Below are 22501 nucleotides of genomic sequence, written 5' to 3'. Positions count from 1 at the left end.
CCCAAGGTGATGCAAGATGGTCCCTAAAATGGGGTGAGGATGGGAGTGGATTGGGTCGGCCAGGAGGGGTGGGGCACGTGTTATGCTGGCCCTCTTGGTGGTGCCATGTGCAGAGGTCACGTGCAGATTCCCTGCTTTTGCTCCCGGCACTTCAGAAGTAGAAGTTGCAGTTTGGGCCTTTTTGTATCTTCTTGTTCATAATTTGCCCCCAACCGCGCATGCACACAGTCACTTTTGGGCCTTTATAGTTTCTTTTATTTTGTTACTGGAGAAGACATTTGTCCAGATGTGAGCACTGCAGCAAAGGGTCCCAAGTCCCACCCTGTCTCATGAAGGGCCCCATTCCTGACCCTTTTCTGCCTCCAATCTTGCCAGTTCATCAGTATCTTATATCTTTAAATAGCATTAGCCACCACCTGTCACCCATTCCTACTGTGAAAACATTCACCCACTCGTGACCTTCGACTTAGGCCCAGGCAACGCTTCTCAGCCGTGACTGCTTGTTGGAATCATCTGGGGAGCTTGCAATACCGAAGCCTGGGTCCCGCCTTCAGGGATTCTGATTTCATTGGTGTGGGGATACATCCTGGGCATCAGGCTCTTAAAACTTGCCAGGTGTGAGGGATATGGGAAGGTAATAAAAACCATTATGGTCAGAGCCCTTCCTAGCTCTTTCGGATTCTGAAGTTTGGAGTTTGGCTCCACCTTGCTCTGTGTGAGACAGCGTCTAATCTCAGAGAGATGGCTCCCTGGGAAGCTGGCTGCATTTAGAACTTCATCCAAGCTGCTTTCTGGGATAAAATGAAGTCTGTGAAGCATCACCTGGGATTTTATTCCAAGTTTTACATTCGTTTGCAGAATGAAGATTTGTTTCGCACGCTGCTGGGGACCCACTGAGGTGAGTGCAGCTCAAAAGCTGAGCAGAGGCGTTGGGCAGGAATAAAAATTGTTCACATGTATAAGTAGGTACCATGTACCAGGTGCTACTTGGAGTAACTTTGCCATATCAATCACTTCATTCTCACACCAGTTCTAAGAAAGAGATTTTACTGAGCTCACTTTACTGATAAGGAAACTGAAATACAGAGAAATTGTCTCATCCAAGATTACCCAGCTGGTAAACCCCAAGATTTGAAATTTGGCTGTTTGGGCGTTGCAGGAAAGTCTAAGACAAAAAGACAGTTGTGGAGCATGGCCGAAATGGATACATGAGATGTTCCTGGGGTCACTGTACATTTTAAAAGGTTTCTTGCAGTAGCTCCTGGTTTCAATATGAGCCGCGATGGACATGAACCAGTGATGGCTGTTTCGTGGCTCTTGGTGGGATCCCGTGACTGATAGGCTTGGGGGGAACTCAGGGTATGATTAGTCTCAAGCTAAGTCATACAGACAGAAAACATGTTGATTCAAGAAGAATTGAGATGTGTGGATTCCAGAACAAGATCTAGCATTAAGGGACTTGAGGCTTGGGGCCAGCACGATCATTTTTATTTCGGGGTCAAGGGGCAGAGCAAGCTCTTCCTGAAACTATCCGGTGCCACAGCCCTCAGGGATGGATGCCTGAGCTGACAGATCATACTTAAAGGCATTTAAATTCTGTTTCTGTTTACAGCTGATGGTCATCTTTATTGGTTAGAGGTAATAAGAATGTCTTTGCCTTTCTGGGCAAAGGTAGCAATTCTATGCCAGACATACCTTGGTTATTTTGGGGTTTTTTTTTTAACATTTCTTATTGTAAAAGTGATATCCATTCATAGAAAACTTAGAAAATGCAGGAAAGCTAAGAGAAAAGTAAAAATCTTCACCCTAAGTCTAAAGGTAATCACTGTCGTATGTGCTAAGGTGCTTCCGTTGTGCCTTTGCAGCCCTACGTACTACAGCCTGCCAGGCTCTGACCATGGGATTCTCCAGATAAGAATACGGGCGTGGGTTGCTGTTTCCTACTCCAGGGGATCTTCCCAACCCAGGGATCGAACCCGCAGTCTCTTACATCTCCTGTGTTGGCGGGTGAGTTCTTTACCGCTTGCGTCACCTGGGAAGTCCGAGCCACTGTTACTGTTTGGGTTTATACCTCTCAACACCTATTTAGTACACTTTTAGTTGTGTCTTTCTAGTGGGTTTTTTTTTTTGTTTTGTTTTGTTTTTTGAGCTTATAAACTCCCTCTCACCACTAAAATGAGGTCTTCTAACAAGCGCTGTTTCCAGCAAACAACCTGGCAGGTTCTCTGGAGTGATATTAAACGACTGTTTTTGTTTTGTTTTTTTTTTTAATGACAAGAGATCAAACCTAGGCCCCGCTATGCTAATCAGCAGCAGGCTTTAACTCATCAAAGGGCAGAGGCTCCGGGACAGAAGGAACCAGCTTTGACAGGTGGTGGCATCTCCACCTGGAAAATTCCTGTATAAGGTCATCCCGCCAACACTGGCATGCCTCTCAGAGTGGCCTCGCCTGGGTCCCTCAGACTCTTGACATCTCTGGACTTCTGCTCAGCACAGCCTGATGAGTAACCATAAAAATGAGCTAAAAAAGGTGTTCATACAAAAACCATAAACCTGAGTAGTATTTGTAAAGGGCTATTTTTAAGAGGTGCTTGGTATCAAGTTCTGCTGGCAGACCAGGTCTTGGCAAACACAGTACATGTTCAGAGGAACGCAGCACATGTCCCTCCCTCGTGTACACCTAACACCGTACAGTATTTTGGAGCACTTTGAACGTTTCCACATTCTATCTTCACAACCATCCAGAAAGGCAGATAGATAAAATTTCCATGTGTTACTGATGGAAAACATGGAGGCTCAGAGGGCTTGTGACTTGTCTAAGGTCAGAGGACTAGTAAGTTACAGCATCATAAATTCTCAAAAGTGGGAGAAAATCAGAAAAGTTTATTTAAACCAGGGATAACCAATAGGACTAGAATTGAATGAGTCTGATCCAGTAATGACCACCTGGGACATTGTTAACAAGGGTGGATTAATGGTAAATTGGTAATGGCTGACATTTCTTAAGCAGTTTTATTGAGATATAATTGACATATAACAAATGATATACTTAAAATGTGTAATAAATTTGACATATGCATATATTCATGAGACCATCACCCCAGTCAAGATAGCAAACATATTCATCACCATCAAAAGTTTCTTTGTGCCTTTTTTCTTCCCTCCTGCCTCTCCCTGCACCCCCAATTCCCAAGCAACCTCTAATGTGCTGTTACTAAAAATTTATTTTGTTTTTTTACAGGTTCTGTGTAAATTGAATCATATAGTGTTTCCGGCCTGGGTTCTTTCCTTCAGGGTAGTTATCTGGAGATTCACCAAGGTTCTTGTGGGTGTTAGTTGATAGCTTTTCTTTTCATTGTTGAGTGGTATTCCAGTGTACAGATATACCACAGTTTATCCATTAGCTTGTTGTGGTTACTTGGGTTGTGTCTACTTTTTGACTTAAGAGCTTAATATGTTTTTTGAGTACTTTGGGCTAAACCCCCTTCTAAGTGGAGCTGGTAGTAAAGGATCTGCCTGCAATGTAGGTGACATAAACAGAAGCAGGTTCGATCTTTGGGTTGGGAAGATCCCCTGGAGGAGGGCATGGCAACCCACTCCAGTAATCTTGCCTGGAAAATTCCACGGACAGAGGAGGCTGGGGGCTACAGCCCATGGGGTCACAAAGAGTCGGACATGACTGAATGACCGAGTACGCATGCACGAGGCAGGCACTCCCCCTCCATGTTGATGAGTAACTGAAGCACCGTGTGGCCGAGTAAACTGCCCACGGTCATGCAGCTGTTAAAAGAAAGAACTAGGATTCAAACCTAGACAGCATGATTCTAGAGACCACATTCTACACTGCCCCACTTAACTGTTACCAAAACTTAGCCACTCCTGTCATAGGTGGCGTGGGGAGATGGCAGTTACATCTTGTATTTGCAGTACCCAGGCTCCATCATTTGCCGTCTGAACGATCCTACCCCTTGCTGAAGTCCCCTCGCAACATCCATTTCAGGTGTTTATTCATTGAATGGAAAACATTTCTAGGTATGAATTTGTTTAGCACTAGAAATTTCTGTTCCAGCGATAAAGTATCCTAACACAGTTGGCCTTACTGTTTTTAAAGAATACTTTTGGCTTTTGAAAATCAATAGAAATGGGTGACATAAGATTGCCACTGAACAAAAACCTTTGTATTGAAAGTTTAAAAAGAGAACTCTTTCCCAGCAGTATGTCTGGAGATGACCCAAGGTGTGCTTTTCTGAGGTCACAGGGAATGCCTTTTGGGAAAATCTTGCTTTCTCCTTTTGGTTCCTCTTCCTCGCTTGTGAGGATACTGTGGATACCATGTAAATTGCAGTGATGCCCCACAGTTCAGGAATAGAGCAGGATGCTCCCTGTCAGTTGAAACTCTTATTTAAGGGTTCGTATAAAGATTTAGGGACATCCCAGGCGGTCCGTGGTTAAGACTCCAGGCTTCCAATACAGGGCACTCGGGTCTGATCCTGGTTGGAGAACTAAAATCCCACATGCCATGTAACACAGGCAGGAAAAAAAAAAAAGAGAAGTTTAATAAAAATATTTTCAAAATAAAAACTGAGACAGGTTAAAATTTTTTTTAAGAAAAAAATGTGTTTGTTTAACAGAAATGACAGCCACAACTTCAAGGCTGGCAATGAAGACAGAACATTACCGGCCAAGCCAGGACACTCTGTCAACAATAACATGCCTGAGTATGCCCCACCTGCTGAGCCCGTTTTACTGTTCAGCTGTCAGACTTTGATATTGTGAACTTGAGGACAACCAGATTTTTTGCTTCTCTAGTCAGGGAGTTGTAGGAGCAAGGTGGAGCTGGTGGTTCCAGCAGTGAGCCGGGCCAGCAAGATGGACTGATACTCAGCTAAGAGAAGAGAATGTTTACTGGAGATCTACCATGTGTCTTCCTGGTGGCTCAGAGGGTAAAGAATAGGCCTGCAATGCAAGGAGACCTGGGTTCAGTCCCTGGATTGGGAAGATCCCCTGGAGGAGGGCTCCTGCCTGTAGAATCCCATGGACAGAGGAGCCTGGTGGGCTATGGTCACTGGGTCACAAAGAGACACGATTGAGGGACTGACACTTCCATGGACGTGTCAGCCCTGTGCCTGGGCTGTGGGTGCTGGAGTGACTGTACAGAAGGGGCTTCTGCACTCACACTGGCTCATGGGGAAGCCAGACATTCAGCAAGAAAAAACACAACAGTCTCCAAGCACAATCTGTGCCATGCAGGGACAAGCATAGAGCATGGCGCATGCATGGGGCTGGAGTTGGGAGCGTGTCAACCCTGAGTCAGGGGCAGAGGTAAGGCTTCTCTGGACAAGGCACAGTTAACTGAGACCTTAAGTATGTCAGGATTAGTCTGATGAAGAGATGAAAGTGAGAAGTGATTAAGGTAGAGAAATGGGCAAGGGTGAGGAAGCCCTTAGCTCTCTTAGAAAAATAGGACTAAGGCCACTGAATTGGAATGGAGGAGGAAGAGGTAAGATGGGGTTGGGTGAGGCCCACTGTACTGATGAGGAACAGGAGACTCTGGGAAGCTCACTGATATGCCTATGCTGTTGTAGCTGGAACTCTCCGTCATCACACATCTTCATACAGCATTTGACCCCCTTTATTCCTATAAGGCCTTTAAAATGTGCCCATTTTATAGATTAAGAAACTGAGGCTCAGAAAAGGTTTTCTCAAGGTGACATAGCCAGAAGTATCAGAGTCAAGACTTCTGAAGTTGAAGTCTTGCTGAAGTTCTGTCTCCAAAGCTCTCACTGCCTTGGCAGTGGCTCTCAAACTTGCGTGAGTCTGAGAAAACGCTGAGAAGCTTAAAAAAAAAAAAAAATACAAAACTCTGACCTCACCCCCAGATTATCTGAGTGAGGCCTTGGGAAAGTCACTGATCTTGAATCACTTCAGCTTCCTGATCTGCAAAATAAGGGAGCAGATCCTCACTTTCTATTGTGAGAGGTCAATAGAGGAGGCCTGATCCCGAAAAATAAGTGGCATTTCAAGGGTGACGTTTGGTGACGTGGAGGTTATCATCAGTCAGATACAGGGAGAGATTGCCTCTCTGGAGGGTGAGACGGGGGTGAGGTCTAGAGAACTGCTGCTTGTCTTCATAAACTTTATAGACTTAGTTGACTCTTTAACCTATATGCAACTCTATAAACTTTTAAAAAATTTAAAAAAGGGGCTTTCCTGGTGGCTCAGTGGTAAAGAACCTGCCTGCCAATATAGGAGACACGAGTTCGATCCCTGATCTGAAAGGGTCCACATGCCTCGGACCAATGAAGCCCCCGTGGGCCACAGCTGTTAACCCTGAGCTCTAGAGTCCGGAGCCATGACTGCTGGAACTGGAGCGCCCTAGAGACCGTGCTCTGCAACGGGAGAGTAGCCCCACGCACTGCGACTAGAGAAAAGCCTGCACAGCAACGAAGACCCAGCACAGTCAAAGATAAATAGAATTATTTTTTAATTGTTTTAAAAATAAAGAGGGGCGGGGAGGTTGGACCAGATAAACTTGAAGACCCAATCCTCCTCTATCGTTCTGTGCTTTGTCAGAATTTCAGATTAAAATTCAAGTGCAAGAGAGGCATTACTTGTGCGGATACTGAGGGACTGGTTAGCCACTAAGAGCAAGGTGGCAAAGAGGACAGGGGAGAATGTAGGAGAAATATTTATTGAGCCCAGATGACTGCGCTGAGCACATTTCTGTCTTCATCTCACTGAGCAACTCAGGGAAATGGGTTATTATTATTGTCTTAAGTTTAGAGATCAGGGGAGTTAAGTAACTTACCAAAGAGACACAGCTGATGAGGCTCAGAGCCTGGATTTCCGGATTTGGTTGTGAAAGCCTGTGGTTGGTTGTATTTTTTTTTTTTTTGAGATTTTTTATTTTTTTAATATAAATTTATTTATTTTAATTGGAGGCTAATTACTTTACAATATTGTATTGGTTTTGCCATACATTGAGTTGATGTTTGATTAAAGCTAAGGGCACCACTTAAACCTCCCCATCAGCTCTCCCAACCCCCTCCCCCGTTCTGCAGGGATGACCCACCCCCTTACCCTCACCACACAGCGTGGCTTCCTAGTGATCTGATTTGATGTGAGGAGAGAACTTAGAATACCTAGAGGAATAAAGTGTTAGAATTCTTTAGGGACAATAATAGAAACTCACTGGAGATGTAAATAAAGGGTGGAAATTCATTTAAAGATATAAGGCTTCTGGAAGAGCCCATGAGCAGAATACAGTTGAATCTTGGGAAGGGATGGGTCTTGGAACTAGAATGCTGCTGAAACTGTTTCTTTTCTTTCTGCACCTCTGCTAGTCAGTTTCCCTCTTTAAAATCATCTGGCAGAATAAAAGCACCTTACAGCTCTCCTTTTCCCCCTCCCTAGCGTTCATGTTACCTGTAACATGTCTCCAGCCCTAGGAAGAGAACTTCAGTCCAGGCAAAGAGAATTTGAGTGGGCCACCGTGGTTCAGAGGATGAGATGGTTAGATAGCATCACCGACTCAATGAACATGAACTTGCGCAAACTCTGAGAGATAGTGGAGGACAGGGAAGCCTGGTGTGCTGCAGTTCATGGGGTCGCAAAGAGTCGGACATGACTTAATGACTGAACAGCGATGAACATCCATGGTCCAATCAGGCATACCCAGAGAGCCTGACCAAAGTATACGAATATGCCTTCTAGAATGTGTGTGTGTGTGTGTGTGTGTGTGTGTGTGTCTAGGTGTAGATAAATTCCATGAGAAAAAGAGAAGAGTCAGTTTGCTCACAGGCATTAATAAGTCTGACCTATTGGAACATAACACCTTAGAGTTCATGACATGTTAGAATAGACTTCCCTTATATTCCTACTTTGCAGAAGAAAAAAAAAGTGATGATAAAATATCATTGAATAAGCAAAAAAGAAAATAAGTTATGTCTACAGCTGCCTCTTAAAGCATGTATTGGACCAAATTTTTCTAGTTGCACACGTCAGAAATCAAACTCAACAAAAAGGAAATTTTATGCTCATGTAAAGAGGGAAGTACAGATGTTAGATCTAACGTCAGGCATATCAGGATCCAGGAGCTCAAAAGATATCTTGGACTCTGCCTTTCTCTCTCCAGTTCTACCATCCTCTCCACGTTGGCTTCATATGTATCTTCCACAAATGACTGCATCCGTGAAGCTGTGTGAAATGACTGCAAGCGGCCCCAGCATGAAGCTCACCATCCTGGAATTGTGCTCCTCAAAGAGAGGAGTGGGAGGGGGTACCCCCTAGAAAGCATTTTGGAAATTTGTGGGGATGGTTGGGGTTGTCATGGTGATGGTGGGGAGCTACTGTTTGAATTTCATGCTAGACATCCTATGGAGCATGGGGCACTCCTATACAAAGAAGAGTTCTTATGTTCTATGCCAGTTTCTAATGTCCCACTGGACATTCATGTAGGTAGAACGCCTATTTATAATGAACTGAGCCTAGACTTAACCCCATTTTATATATAAAGCCATTTGCACACTCATCTTTAATTGAGATATACATAACATAATGACATAACTTTAGTGTCAGGCATACAGTATAATGTTTCAATACCTATATACATTGTGAAACGATCACCACAATGTCTAGTTAAGTTCTATCACCACACCAAGTTATATATTTTTTCCTTGTAATGAGAACTTTTAAGATCTATGCTCTTAGCCACTTTCAAGTATACAATATAGTATTAATAACTATAGTCACCATTGTATTACATTCCTATGATTTATTTTATAACTGGAAGATTTTATCTTTTGATCTCTTTCACCCATTTTGTCCACTGTCCAACCCCTACCTCTGACAACCACCACCTGTTCTGTATCTATGCACTTGCTGTGCTGTGCTTAGTTGCTCAGTCGGGTCCTACTCCTTGCAACCCCATGGACTATAGCCCGCCAACCTCCTCTGTCCATGGGGACTCTCCAGGCAAAAACACTGCAATGGGTTGCCATTCCCTTCTCCAGAGGAGCTTCCCAATCCAGGGATCAAACAGGTTTCCCTCATTGCAGGTGGATTCTTTACCATCTGAGCCACCAGGGAAGCCCATCTATGTGCTTAGTGTTGTTTTTTTTTTTCTTTAAATTTCATAAATAAGTGAAAGCATATGGTATTTGTTTCTCTGACTTATCTCATTGAGGGCACACTGCCTTCAAGGTCCATCCATGTTGCCACAATGACAAGATACCCTTCCTTTTTTAAGGCTGAATATTATTGGTCTTGTTGGGAAGATCCCCTGGAGAAGGGAAAGACTACCCACTCCAGTATTCTGGCCTGGAGAATTCCATGGACTGTACAGTCCATGGGGTCACGAAGAGTCGGGCATGACTGAGTGACTTTCACTTTCACATTATTGCTCTGTGTGTACCACATCTTTTTATCTGCACATTCACCGAAGGACACTTCCATATTTTGGCTATTGTAAATAATGCTGCAGTGAGTATGGGGGTGCATATCTTTTCAAGTTAGTTTTTTGTTTCCTTTGGATAAATGCCCAGAAGTAGAATTGCCACATTTATAAGGTAGCTCTGTTTTTAATTTTTGAGGAACTTCATACTATTTTCCATAGTGGCTTAACAAGTTTACAACCCCACCAACAGTTCACAAGGCTTCTCCACATCATCATGGACACTATCGTCTCTCCGATAATAAGCATCCTAACAGAAGTGAGGCGATCTCTCATTGTGGGTTTGCTTTTCCCTGGTTAGTGATATTGAAGATGTCTTCATGTACCTGTTGACCATCTGTGTGTCTTCTTTGGAAAAGAAGGTCCTCTGCCCATTTTTAAAATCGGATTACTTTTTGCTCTTAAGTTGTATGAGTTCTTTATATAATTGCAGTGTGAACCCCTTAGCAGACATGTGATTTGCAATTATTTTCTCCCATTTGGTAAGTTGCCTTTTCATTTTATTGACACTTTCCTCTGCTGAGCAGAAGCTTTTCAGTTTGATGCAGTCCCACTTCCTTACCTGCTTTGGGTGTCACATCCAGAAATTAATTGCCAAGATCAATGTCAGGGAGCTTACAGCCTATGTTTTCTTCTAGGAGTTTTATGGTTTCAGGTCTTTTAAGTTTTTAATCCATTTTTGGTTAATTTGGAGTGTGGTGTAAATCAGTGGTCCAGTTTCATTCTTTTGCACATGGCTGTCCATTTCTCCTAGCCTGACGTATTGAAGAGACTATCCTTTCCCCATTGGATATTCTTGGATTCTTTGCCATAATTAATTGACCATATAAATGTGGGTTTATTTAGGGCCTCGCTCTTCTGTTCCATTGATCTATGTGTCTGTTTTTATGCCAATGCCATACTATTTTGATTACTATAACTTTATAATACAGTTTGAAGTCAGAGTACATGATGCCTCCGGCTTTGTTGCTCTTTCTAAGATAGCACTGGCTATTTGCAGTTTGTGGGTCAAAGTAAATTTTAGAGGTTTTTCTATTTCTATGAAAAATGCCATTGGAATTTTGATAGGGGTCGGACACGAATGAATGACTGAACTGAACTGATGTTGAATCTTTAAATTACTGTGTATATGGAGACATTTTAACAATATATTTATTCGAAAAAGTTGGCTTAAAGCTCAACATTCAGAAAACGAAGATCATGGCATCTGGGCGCATCTCTTCATGGGAAATAGATGGGGAAACAGTGGAAACAGTGTCAGACTTGATTTTTGGGGGCTCTAAAATCACTGCAGATGGTGACTGCAGCCATGAAATTAAAAGACGCTTACTCCTTGGAAGGAAAGTTATGACCAACCTAGATAGCATATTCAAAAGCAGAGACATTACTTTGCCAACAAAGGTCTGTCTAGTCAAGGCTATGGTTTTTCCTGTGGTCATGTATGGTTGTGAGAGTTGAACTATGAAGAAGGCTGAATGCTGAAGAATTGATGCTTTTGAACTGTGGTGTTGGAGAAGACTCTTGAGAGTCCCTTGGACTGCCAGGAGATCCAACCAGTCCATTCTGAAGGCGATCAGCCCTGGAATTTCTTTGGAAGGAATGATGCTAAAGCTGAAACTCCAGTACTTTGGCCACCTCATGTGAAGAGCTGACTCATTGGAAAAGACTCTGATGCTGGGAGGGATTGGGGGCAGGAGAAGGCGACGGCAGAGGATGAGATGGCTGGATGGCATCACTGACTCCATGGACGTGAGTCTGGGTGAACTCCGGGAGTTGGTGATGGACAGGGAGGCCTGGCGTGCTGCGATTCATGGGGTCGCAAAGAGTCGGACACGACTGAGCGACTGAACTGAACTGAACTGAATCCATTCTTATGGAATATCTTTGCAACTGGTTGTGTCTTCAGCTTCTTTCATCAATATCTGATAGTTTTCAGTATATCAGTCTTTCACTTCATTAGTTTAATTTATTCCTATTCTTTTTGATGTTATTTTAAATGGGATTTTTCCTAATTTCTCTCTCTTACAATTCATTATTAGTGTGTAGATCTTGCAACTTTACTGAATTTGTTTATTTAGTTCCAACAAGCTTTTGGATGGTACCTTTAAGATTTTCTATGCATAATATCATGTCATCTGCAAGTAACGACAGTTTACTTATTCCTTTCTGATTTGGATGACTTTTACTTCTTCTTGCCTAATTCCTCTAGCTAGGATTTCCAACATTATGTTGAATAGAAGTAGAAAGAGTGGGTGTTCTTGCTTTGTCCCTGATTTTAGGGGGAAAGTTCTGTTCCTTATTTTAGGTGAAAAGTTTTCACTGTGGTTTTTTGTTAGTTTGTTTTACTGTTGAATATGATGTTAGCTATGGGCTTGTCATTTAGCTTTATTATTGTTGAGGTATATTTCTTCTATAGCCTCTTCATTGAGACTTCTTATTGTAAATGGATGTTGAACTTTGTCAAATGTTTTTCTATATCTAGAGATGATTATATGAATTTATCCTTTATTTTATTAATGTGGTATCACATTGATTTGTGGATACTGAACTATCCTTACATTCCTAGAATAAATCCTACTTTATCATTGGATATGATCCTTTAATGTATTGTTAAGTTCAGTTTGCTAATATTTTGTTGAGGATTTTTACATCTATATTCTTGAGGGATATAGACCTGTAAATTTCTTTTCTTGTGGTATTCTTATCTCATTCTGGTATCAGTAATGCTAGTCTCATAGAATGAGTTTGGAAGTCTACCTTCTATTTTTTAGAATAAATGATAAGGTTTGGTATTCTCCCTTAAATATTTGGTTGAACTCACTAGTTAAGCCACCTGGTCCTGGACTTTTGTTAGGAAGTTTTTGATTACTGACTCAATCTCCTTACTATTAGTTGGTCTGGTTAGATTTTCCATTTCTTCTTCATTCAGTCTTGGTAAGTTTCTGGGAATTTATTCTGGGATGCCCAATTTGGTATATGACTGTTCATAGTAATTATGATCCTTCATAATTTTTGGTATCAATAGTAACATCTCCTCTTTCATTTCTGATATTGAGCCTTACTTTTCTTGATGAATATAGTGAATGTTTTGTCAATTTTATCTTTTCGTAACACTTAGTTTTTTAAAAAAATCTTTCCTATCATCTTTTTAGGTTTTAGTTCATTTATTTCCACTCTGATTCTTGCTTTTTCCTTAGTTTTACTAACTTTGGGCTTCATTTGTTCCTTTTCCAGTTCCTTAAGATGAAACATTTTTATTGTTTCTTTATGTAGATGTTTATTGCCGTGAACTTCCCTATTAGAACTGCTTTTGCTGCATTCCATAGTTTTGGTATGTTGTATTTCCATTTGCATTTATCTCAAGGTAATTTTTTTATTTCTTTGACCATTGGTTGCCCAGTAGTATCTTGTAAATCTCCACATATTAGTGAATTTTTCAGTTTTTTCTTATAATTGACTTCTGGTTTCATACCATTGTGGTTGGAAAAGATGCTGACATGATTTCAGTCTTTAAATTTATTAAGGCTTGTTTGTGGCCTAACATATATGATCTATCCTGGAGAATGTTCCACATATACTTGAGAAGAATGTTAATTCTGTTACTTGTTCTGAAGTGTTTCATTCTATCTAGTCTACCATGTTGTTTATGATCAATGTTTCCTTATTGATTTTCTGTATGGATCTATCCATTGATGAAAGTGAAGTGTTGAAGTTCTCTACTATTATTATACTGTAAGTCCCCTACATACAAACCTTCAATGTGCAAACTTTCTAAGATGTGAACACGCATCTGGTTCCAGCAAGGGAGCAGAAAGTGTATCGTCAATATCATGCATGAGTGAAATTGCAGCTTCCCCTCTGTCTCCTATTGCTGATGATTCTTCAGCTCTACCATCTCCCACCTTCTCCCCTTCCTCCTCCCCTTCCTTCCAAGAAGGAAGCAGGAGAAGCAAGACTCCAAGTGACTCTTCTCGCTCGATTCCAGCCCCTGTATGCCAGATGTTGCGCGGTACTGCTGTACTACTGCACTTTTCCAGATACTGGACTATAAGATTTAAATGTTTTCTTTACTTTTTGTGCTTGTTTTTTAGGTATTATTGGGTGAAAAGTATTATAAAACTATTAGAGTACTATACAGCCAATTGTGTTAGTTGAGTGCCTAGGTTAATTTCAGGCTTCCCTGGTGACACATGTGGTAAAGAGCCCACTGCCAATGCAGGAGGCATAAGAGACACAGGCTTCATCCCTGGCCCAGGAAGATCCCCTGGAGGAGAAAATGCCAGCCTACTCCAGTGTTCTTGCCTGGAGAATCCCATGCACAGAGGAGCCTGGTAGGCTACAGTCCAAAAGGTAGAAAAGAATAGGAGACAATTGAAGCAACTTCAGGAGAAATATCAATAACCTCAGATATGCAAACGATACCACCCTTATGGCAGAAAGTGAAGAGGAACTAAAAAGCCTCTTGATGAAAGTGAAAGTGGAGAGTGAAAAAGTTGGCTTAAAACTCAACATTCAGAAAACTAAGTCATGGCATCTGGTCCCATCACTTCATGGGAAATAGATGCGGAAACAGTGTCAGACTTAATTTTTTGAGGGCTATAAAATCACTGCAGATGGTGACTGCAGCCATGAAATTAAAAGACCCTTACTCCTTGGAAGAAAAGTTATGACCAACCTAGATAGCATATTCAAAAGCAGAGACATTACTTTGCCAACAAAGGTCTGTCTAGTCAAGGCTATGGTTTTTCCAGTGGTTATGTATGGATACATACATGGTTATGTATGGATGGTGAGAGTTGGACTGTGAAGAAGGCTGAGCGCCAAAGAATTGATGCTTTTGAACTGTGGTGTTGGAGAAGACTCTTGAGAGTCCCTTGGACTGCCAGGAGATCCAACCAGTCCATTCTGAAGCAGATCAGCCCTGGGATTTCTTTGGAAGGAATGATGCTAAAGCTGAAACTCCAGTACTTTGGCCACCTCATGCGAAGAGTTGACTCATTGGAAAAGACTCTGATGCTGGGAGGGATTGGGGGCAGGAGGAAAAGGGGACGACAGAGGATGAGATGGCTGGATGGCATCACTGACTCGATGGACGTGAGTCTGAGTGGACTCCAGGAATTGGTGATGGACAAGGAGGCCTGGCGTGCTGCGATTCATGGGGTCGCAAAGAGTCGGACATGACTGAGTAACTGAACTGAAGCGACTTAGCACCCCACATACAAATTGGACTTATGAATGTACTCTTTGAACAGAACTCATTCATATGTAGAGGATTTATATGTTGTTGTTTAGTAACTAAGTTGTGTCCGACTCTTTGCAGCTCCATGTAGCCTGCCAGGCTCCTCTGTCCATGGGATTTCCCAGGCAAGAATACTGGCGTGGGTAGCCATTTCCTTCTCCAGGGAATCTTCTCGACCCAGAGATTGAACCTGGGTCTCCTGCATTGCAGGCAAATTCTTTATTATCTGAACCACGAGGGAAGTTGATTTCTGTATATTAGATAAAACAACCACCTCTCCCAGTCTTAGGGCTTCCCAGGTGGCACAGTGGTAAAGAATCTGCCTGCCAATGTAGGAGACACAAGATATGCAGGTTTGATCACTGCATTGGGAAGATCCCCTGGAGTAGGAAATGGCAACCCACTCCAGTATTCTTGCCTGAAAAGAGTCCATGGACAGAGGAGCCTGGCAGACTACAGCCCATGGGGTCACAAGGAGTCAGTGGCAAAAAGTCCATTCTTAAAGGAGTAAACTCATGTTGGAGATGAGCCTTTTTGTTAAACCTTGCCTACCTCTCTCTTGTCGTCATATTAGTAGTTGTCTTCTAGAGTAGGCATGCTCATGCTTGTACATATTGATGCATCATTACTTCATTGTAAACTTTTTATAAGCTATTTTTATTATGTTATTTTTAATGTGTCTTTTAATTTTATTTTTAATTTTTCTCTTTCATATTAGAATTAGGGCAACATTGTTTTATTTTTAACAGTGTGTATTATCTATGAATTCTCTTTGGTATGTCAAAGGGATAATAACAATATTTGTTTTTAAAAAGGAAGTGTTGGCTTTAAGAACCACTGTCCTAGAGGAAAAGGACAAAGCCTTCCCCTGCCTAATGAGCGTCAATTTGCCAACTTTACAAGGAGGACCTTGATCATGTAGAATGGGTCAGATCCCACCCCTGAGCCCAGACTCAATGTGGCTAGAAGGAAGTGCTCTTCTTGGCTAGTCTGGGTAGCTGAACATGCTTGGAGCAGGGGCCAGGAAGGAGGCAGGAGAAGCAAGACTCCAAGTTAAACACCCCACTAGAGACATGTGGAGTTGAGGAGGGGTCCCCAAAATAAAACTTGAGTGCTGCTTCTGCATGAAAGCAGAAGCAAAGCTGGTTAGGCTAAGGTAACAGTTGTGCTCAAAAACCAGTTTACCCATGACTTAGAACCTAAGTGATGGAGAAACATTGATGGAACATTCTCTACCACAGCCTCTAGAGCTTACCACACCAACCCACAATGAACCAGATTCCTAAGGATAAAGAGAAACAGAGAGTTATCATTAAAATGCAAGAAAAACTGCAAGAGAAAGCCATGATCCCTGTCTAAACTGCACTGATGATGCAATAATAACAAAGCTTTCATCTAAAATTGGCAGGAATTCCAGCTATGCCATGCACACGCACAGTGGGAGATGGCGACCCCCTAAAGCCGGACTTGGCAGCTCAGCTCCTCCGTTGAATGTTAAAGCAGTCCCCAGGAAACACTAGCAAAGCACTAATTTTGGTAACCCTTGGCTGCACAGAAGCAACTGTGCATAATAATGGCCCTCTAGGGAATTGTATCCACTCACTTGTAAGTACCAAGGAAAGGACTGCATTGTTCTTATCAACTGGTGGCCCATCTGACATCCCTCCTCGTGGGCTGCTGACTCTATCTTTTATAAAAGAAGGCCTTGGGAGACCTATATATGTCACACCCCCAGATGGGTTTTGCATGGAACTTGGGAGTGAACAATTGAGCCTGGAATACTGATATTCTAATTTGCTGATGGAGGGGGCTTTATCTGGTTAATAATTGATTTTCCTTTATTTAGTAAACATGTATTGAGCATATTCCATGGCCTGGCACAGTATCTAGTGATACAAAGACTTGAGAATCACAGTCTAGTGGGGTGATCACGTCTACAGACGGATGTGCTGCCCAACACAATGGGCCCTTCCCCACTCCTGCTCCCACCTCCACTTCACTCCACCCCATAGTTTCCATTCCTTTTTTCCTTCTGGCCCCACCAGCTGTCTTCTGCCTCAGGGTCTTGTGTTTTGCTATTTTCTCAGCTCAGAATATTTGAGGGATCCCATCCTCTTTATTGGTGGGTCAGACCTCAGAGAGTAAAGAATCTGCCTGCAATTGCAGGAGACCCAGGTTCAATCCCTGGGTCAGGAAAATCGCTGGAGAAGGGAATGGCTACCCACTCAAGTATTCTTGCCTGGAGAAACACAGAGGAGCCTAATGGGCTATCCAGTCCATGGGGTCACAAAGAGTAGGACACAACTGGGCCACTAACACTCTTTCTTTCACTCTTTCCTCTGTGCACTTCAGTTCAGTCGCTCAGTCATGTCCGACTCTTTGCGACCCCATGAATCGAAGCATGCCAGGCCTCCCTGTCCATCACCAACTCCTGGAGTTCAACCAAACTCATGTGCATCGAGTCAGTGATGCCATCCAGCCATCTCATCCTCTGTCGTCCCCTTCTCCTCCTGCCTTCAATCTTTCTCAGCATCAGGGTCTTTTCCAATGATTCAGCTCTTCACATCAGGTGGCCAAAGTATTGGAGTTTCAGTTTCAGCATCAGTCCTTCCAATGAACACCCAGGACTGATCTCCTTTAGGATGTACTGGTTGGCTCTCCTTGCAGTCCAGGGGACTCTCAAGAGTCTTCTCCAACACCACAGTTCAAAAGCATCAATTCTTCGGCGCTCAGCTTTCTTCACAGTCCAACTCTCACATCCATACATGACCACTAGAAAAACCATAGCCTTGACTAGATGGACCTTTGTTGGCAAAGTAATGTCTCTGTTTTTTAATATGCTGTCTAGGTTGGTCATAACTTTCCTTCCAAGGAGCAAGTGTCTTTTATTTCATGGCTGCAGTCACCATCTGCAGTGATTTTGGAGCCCCCAAAAATAAATTCTGACACTGTTTCTCTGCACTTAGGTCTCTGCATAAATGTCACCTCCTCGAGAGCCCTTTTCTGACCACCTTAGCTAAAATAACAATCCTTCTTTTCCTTCCCAGACTTTTGTTCTCTTACTCCCACCATTTTTATTCCCTAACTCACTTTGATTTGTTATTATAAAATTATCAGTTTCTGATGTTAAAATAATGGTTAATTTTCCCTGTTCTCTATTCATCTGAAATTAGTCTAAATATTTTACATATATTAACTCTTTTCATTCTTCTAACAACTTTATGAGTTGGTACTGACCTAGCTATTACAATTTTTTTAACATTAAAAAATATTCATTTATTTATTTGGCTGCACCAGGTCTTGGTGGCAGCATGCAGGAGCTTTGATCTTTTAGTTCTGCCACACAGAATCTTTAGTTGCGGCATACGAGTTCTTAGTTGCAGAGTGTGGGATATACTTCCCTGAGCAGGAATTGAACCCAGGCCACTTGCATTGGGAGTGTGGAGTCTTAGTCACTGAGCCACCAGAGAAGTCCTACAATTCCTTTTCACACATGAGGAAACAGAAGCAAGAGAGGGTAAGTAACTTGTCCATGTGAGTGTGTGCTAAGTCGTTCAGTCATGACTGATTCTTTGTGATCCCATGGACTATAGCCCACCACGCTCCTCTGTCCATGGGATTCTCCAGGCAAGAATATTGGAGTGGGTTGCCATGCCCTCCTCCAGGGGATCTTCACAACCCAGGGATCTGTCTCTTATGTCTCCTGCATTGGCAGGCGGGCTCTCTACCACTGGCACCACCTGGGAACTTGTCCAAGGTCACACCAAACTGGGACTTAGATTCCAGCTAGTTCAAGCCCATGTTCTTAACCACTAGGCCATATAGCTGCTCTTCACACTGTTGTTGACTGATTTTCTTCCTTATTTGGCTGTCAACTGTCTCCCTTCTGGACTGTTAAGTGCCAGTAGGGCAGAGAGGTGTCTGAGCCACCACCGTGTACCTACCTCCAGGGCCTAAGGAATGACTTATGCAGGAAAAGCACTCAACAAACACTGGAGGAAAAAACTGCTGCTCCTGAGTATTCCCACCCTGGCCCCTGAGTACTCTAAGACTTAAAAAGAATTTCTGAATCACCACAAGAATAGAAAGACTTGGGAGATTTTAGCCTGTACCCACATTTGATGAGCATCAGCAACGGATCTCAACCCTGGCTGCACAGTGCAGACACCTGCGAGCTGTCAAAATTCCAAGACCTGGGTCTTATCCTGGGCCCATTACATCAGAGTCTCTGCATGGGACCCTGGACTCACTGTTGATAAAGCCCCACAGAGGAATCCATTGGGCAGCCAAGTTTGAGAGCCACACCCAAGATTGAGTTTGATCAAGTGGTGAAATAATCGGAGGGAAAGTTATTGTCCCATCAAATCTGGAGATAAAATAGAAGGAAATCACAAAAGACTTAGGCACTGTGTAATTTGAGTCCAGAGGAGGTGGGCCATTAAATTTCCACCCCTCCAAAACCTCTGGGGAGGGCAAGGAGTCCTTCCCATCTAAGTTCCACTTGCCCTTTCTTATTAAAAAAAGAAACACATATCTCTCCCTGGATCTCTGCATCTTCAGAACTTGTTTCCTGGCCAATACTAACTAATGTCAGACTAGTCAGCGAGGAGATATCGCCCCAGGTGAACTGAGAGGAAACTGTTTCCTTACTGAGTGTGTGCAAATTTACCCCTGTAAAGTCTTAGACTTTACATCATCTTTACTTTCCTCATCTTAGAGATGATGAAGTTAAAGCAATTGTATTTATATCTTTGTATTAAATTTGAAAATGGTCTGTGTAACATTTGTCAGTTGGCGCCTACAGTGTTTGTAATGTTTAAAGGGATTGTAACATATTAGCCCTGTGGTTCCAGTGTAAAATGTGTAATTGAGTAATCAATTGTGGACTTTAGATTTTAAGTTAAAATATAATAGAATTTATCCAAATATGTTAACAATAGTCTGGTGTTCAAGATAATTAGCAAATTCCTTTCATCAGTCATATAGTTCATTAGATTTGTCTATGGTTGTTTAAGTACTGGATGGTTATCCTTGTTAATCTAGCATGTGAGATGCTTTAAACTGAAAATGTGAAATGTATAAACACAGCTTAAGATGTTTACAGAACTTGAACTAAGTTTCAGAAGGGGCTTGTGTTTACTTTAGAAATAGTAATTTACTTTGATTCCTTTCTCTCACATCCCATTCTGATCAGCAAAGCCTGTTTGCGCTTCCTTTAAAAAATATCCAGAGTCCTCCTCCCTACTTAGCTTCACTCCTACACCCACCATGATCTAGCCACCATTGTCTCTCTCCTGGGCTAAAAAAAAAAAAAAATACAGGCTCCAAAGTGGTCCCTTACTTCTACCCCCATCCTCTGTTAGCCAGGTCATGACACTTTTCCAACTTTTGGCACTTCCTATCTCACTCAAGATGCTAACTCCCACCCACTGCTCCAACTTTCCCGACTCATCTCCTACCACTCTCTCCTTTGCTTACTTCAGGTTCATGGCTGAGACAAGCATTCCAGCTCTGGGGCCTTTGCACGTCTTTGTTTCTTCTGCCAGAAATGCTCTTTTCCCTGGTGGCAACATGGGTCATCCCTTGCCTTCTTGCACTCAGATGTCAGCTTCTCAGAGATGTCTTCCTTGACCATCCCTGTGCAAAATCCTCCATGACCTCTGCTCACCCCTTCACCCTCTATCCCCCTCGTCCTGCTTCATTATCTGTCTTCATAGCACTAACCACCACCATCCGGCAGATTATATGCTGGATATTACAGTGATTTTTTTTTTTTTAAATTTGCACACAAAAGTCTGCCTTCAAGAATACCAAAAAACAAAACAAAACAAAAACCCTCATGCTGACATGTCAAAAACATTCATTACTGTATTCATTTGTTTAAAAATATAGAGCAATACTGTGTAAATAACAAATATGAAAAAATGACATGTTTACCCCCTGCTAGGATCATTCAAAGCATGTTAACCTCTTAATTCTTACCATGTGAGTTGATTGTTATTACTACCCCCATTTTTCAGATGAGGAAGTTGAAGCACAAAATGGTTAAAAATCTCTAAAATTGTACAACCAGAGGTGGCAGAGCAGGAATTCCAAGCCAGGCCACCTGGCTCCAAGGCCAGTGCTCTTGGCCGTTTTGCTAGAACATTTTTGCAAAGCCTCTTTCTCCGTGAGGCCCTGAGGGAAGGTCTAGAGTTGTCTCTGCCACCAGCGAACAGTGTCCTTGGACAAATGGCTCAACCTCCTCCCTGTTTGCACCATGGCTTCTTCTCGGTTCTGTCTTGATTGGCATCAGATAACAGAATTTTCTGCTTATGAAGAGATACCACAGAAAACTGAATAGGAGGAAAAATAGGTTAGAAGATCTAAAGGATTTGGATCATGAACACACTTAGAAATGACACTTTTTCCAGAAAAAATTGACATGCACACACTTTAAAAATAATAATAATTGCTGCTTTATATAGTTTTTGCTGTACAGTATCATGAATCAGCCATATGTGTGTGTATTTCTTTGTTTGTATCCCCTCCTCTAGGTCCTCAGAGTGCAGAGCTGCGCTCTCTGTGCTCTACAGCAGCTTCCCACTAGCTAGCTATTTTGTTTTTTTGTTTTTAGCTAGCTATTTTGATATGTCAGTGCTACTCTCTCAGTCTGGGGGCTTCCCTGGTGGCTCAGAGGGTAAAGCGTCTGCCCGCAATGCGGGAGACCTGGGTTTGATCCCTGGGTCGGGAAGATCCCCTGGAGAAGTAAAAAGCAGCGCACTCCAGTACTCTTGCCTGGAAAATCCCATGGACGGAGGAGCCAGGTAGGCTACAGTCCATAGGGTTACAAAGAGTCGGACGCGACTGAGCGACTTCACTTTCACTCTCTCTGTTTGCCCCCCTCTTTCCCCCACTGTGTTGGTTTTGTAAACCATTTCAGGCGGCTCATAAATTCCCTATAGCTCTGGATCCTGGGATAAGAACCTCTAATATAAACTAAATCTCAGACTCGGGGAAGAATTCTGAGAGAATATGGGTCCCTTTTCTTTGAAGATGTTTTGGGAAAGGCTGAGTTGTGGAAGTTTGAAACTATCCAGACATGGTTCAGTTGGGAAAAGGGAGAAGACGGAACCCCAGCACTCCACTTCCCAAATGTTCTCCACGTCCTCCGTTAAGTCCCTCAGGCAAGGCTTCTCCACCTTGGAACTGCTGACACTTTGATAGGAAATTCCTGTGTTGTGGGGCTGCTCTGTGCCTTTTAGGATGTTTAGCAACCTCTCTGATCTCTCCCACTCCATGTTCCTCCAGGCATGACAACCAGAAATACCTCCCCACATTGCCAAATGCGCCCTGGTGTGCATCTTTTCAGATTCCACATACAAGTGATCTCATAAGATATTTGTTTTTCTTTGTCTGACTTACTTCACTTAATATGATCATCTTAGGTCCCTCCATGTTCCTGCCAATGTCATTTTTTATAGCTGAGTAATATTCTTGTGTGTGTGTATACCACATGTTCTTTATCCGTTTATCTGTTCATGGACATTTAGCTTGCTTCCATGTCTTGGCTATTGTAAATAGTGCAGCTGTGAACATTGGGGTGAATATATCTTTTCAAATTAGAGTTTTCATCTTTTCCAGATTTATGCCCAGGAGTGGGATTGCAGGATCATATGGTAACTCTATTTTTAGTTTTTTTAAGGAACCTCATACTGTTCTCCATAGTGGTTGCAAAAATTTGCATTTCCACCAGGGTTCCCTTTTCTCCATACCCTTTCCAGCATTTATGATTTGTGGTAGGTTCTTGTTTTGTTATCCAATCTGCCATT

The 22501-nt window shown here is 42.5% G+C and overlaps 1 long non-coding RNA gene across 1 annotated transcript; it reads left to right on the top strand.

The window, feature by feature from the left end:
* Positions 1-624: 624 nt before the first annotated feature.
* On the top strand, positions 625-10393 carry LOC129627017 (uncharacterized). The gene is made up of 3 exons (XR_008702385.1): positions 625-898; positions 1866-2007; positions 8135-10393. It is a non-coding gene; the product is annotated as an uncharacterized LOC129627017 (long non-coding RNA).
* The last annotated feature ends 12108 nt before the right edge of the window (positions 10394-22501 follow it).

The sequence above is a fragment of the Bubalus kerabau genome, chromosome 14, assembly GCF_029407905.1.
Source record: "Bubalus kerabau isolate K-KA32 ecotype Philippines breed swamp buffalo chromosome 14, PCC_UOA_SB_1v2, whole genome shotgun sequence".
Taxonomy (NCBI): Eukaryota; Metazoa; Chordata; class Mammalia; order Artiodactyla; family Bovidae; genus Bubalus; species Bubalus kerabau.
Note: the sequence above shows the minus strand (reverse complement) of the source record. Positions and strands in the feature narration are given on the sequence as shown.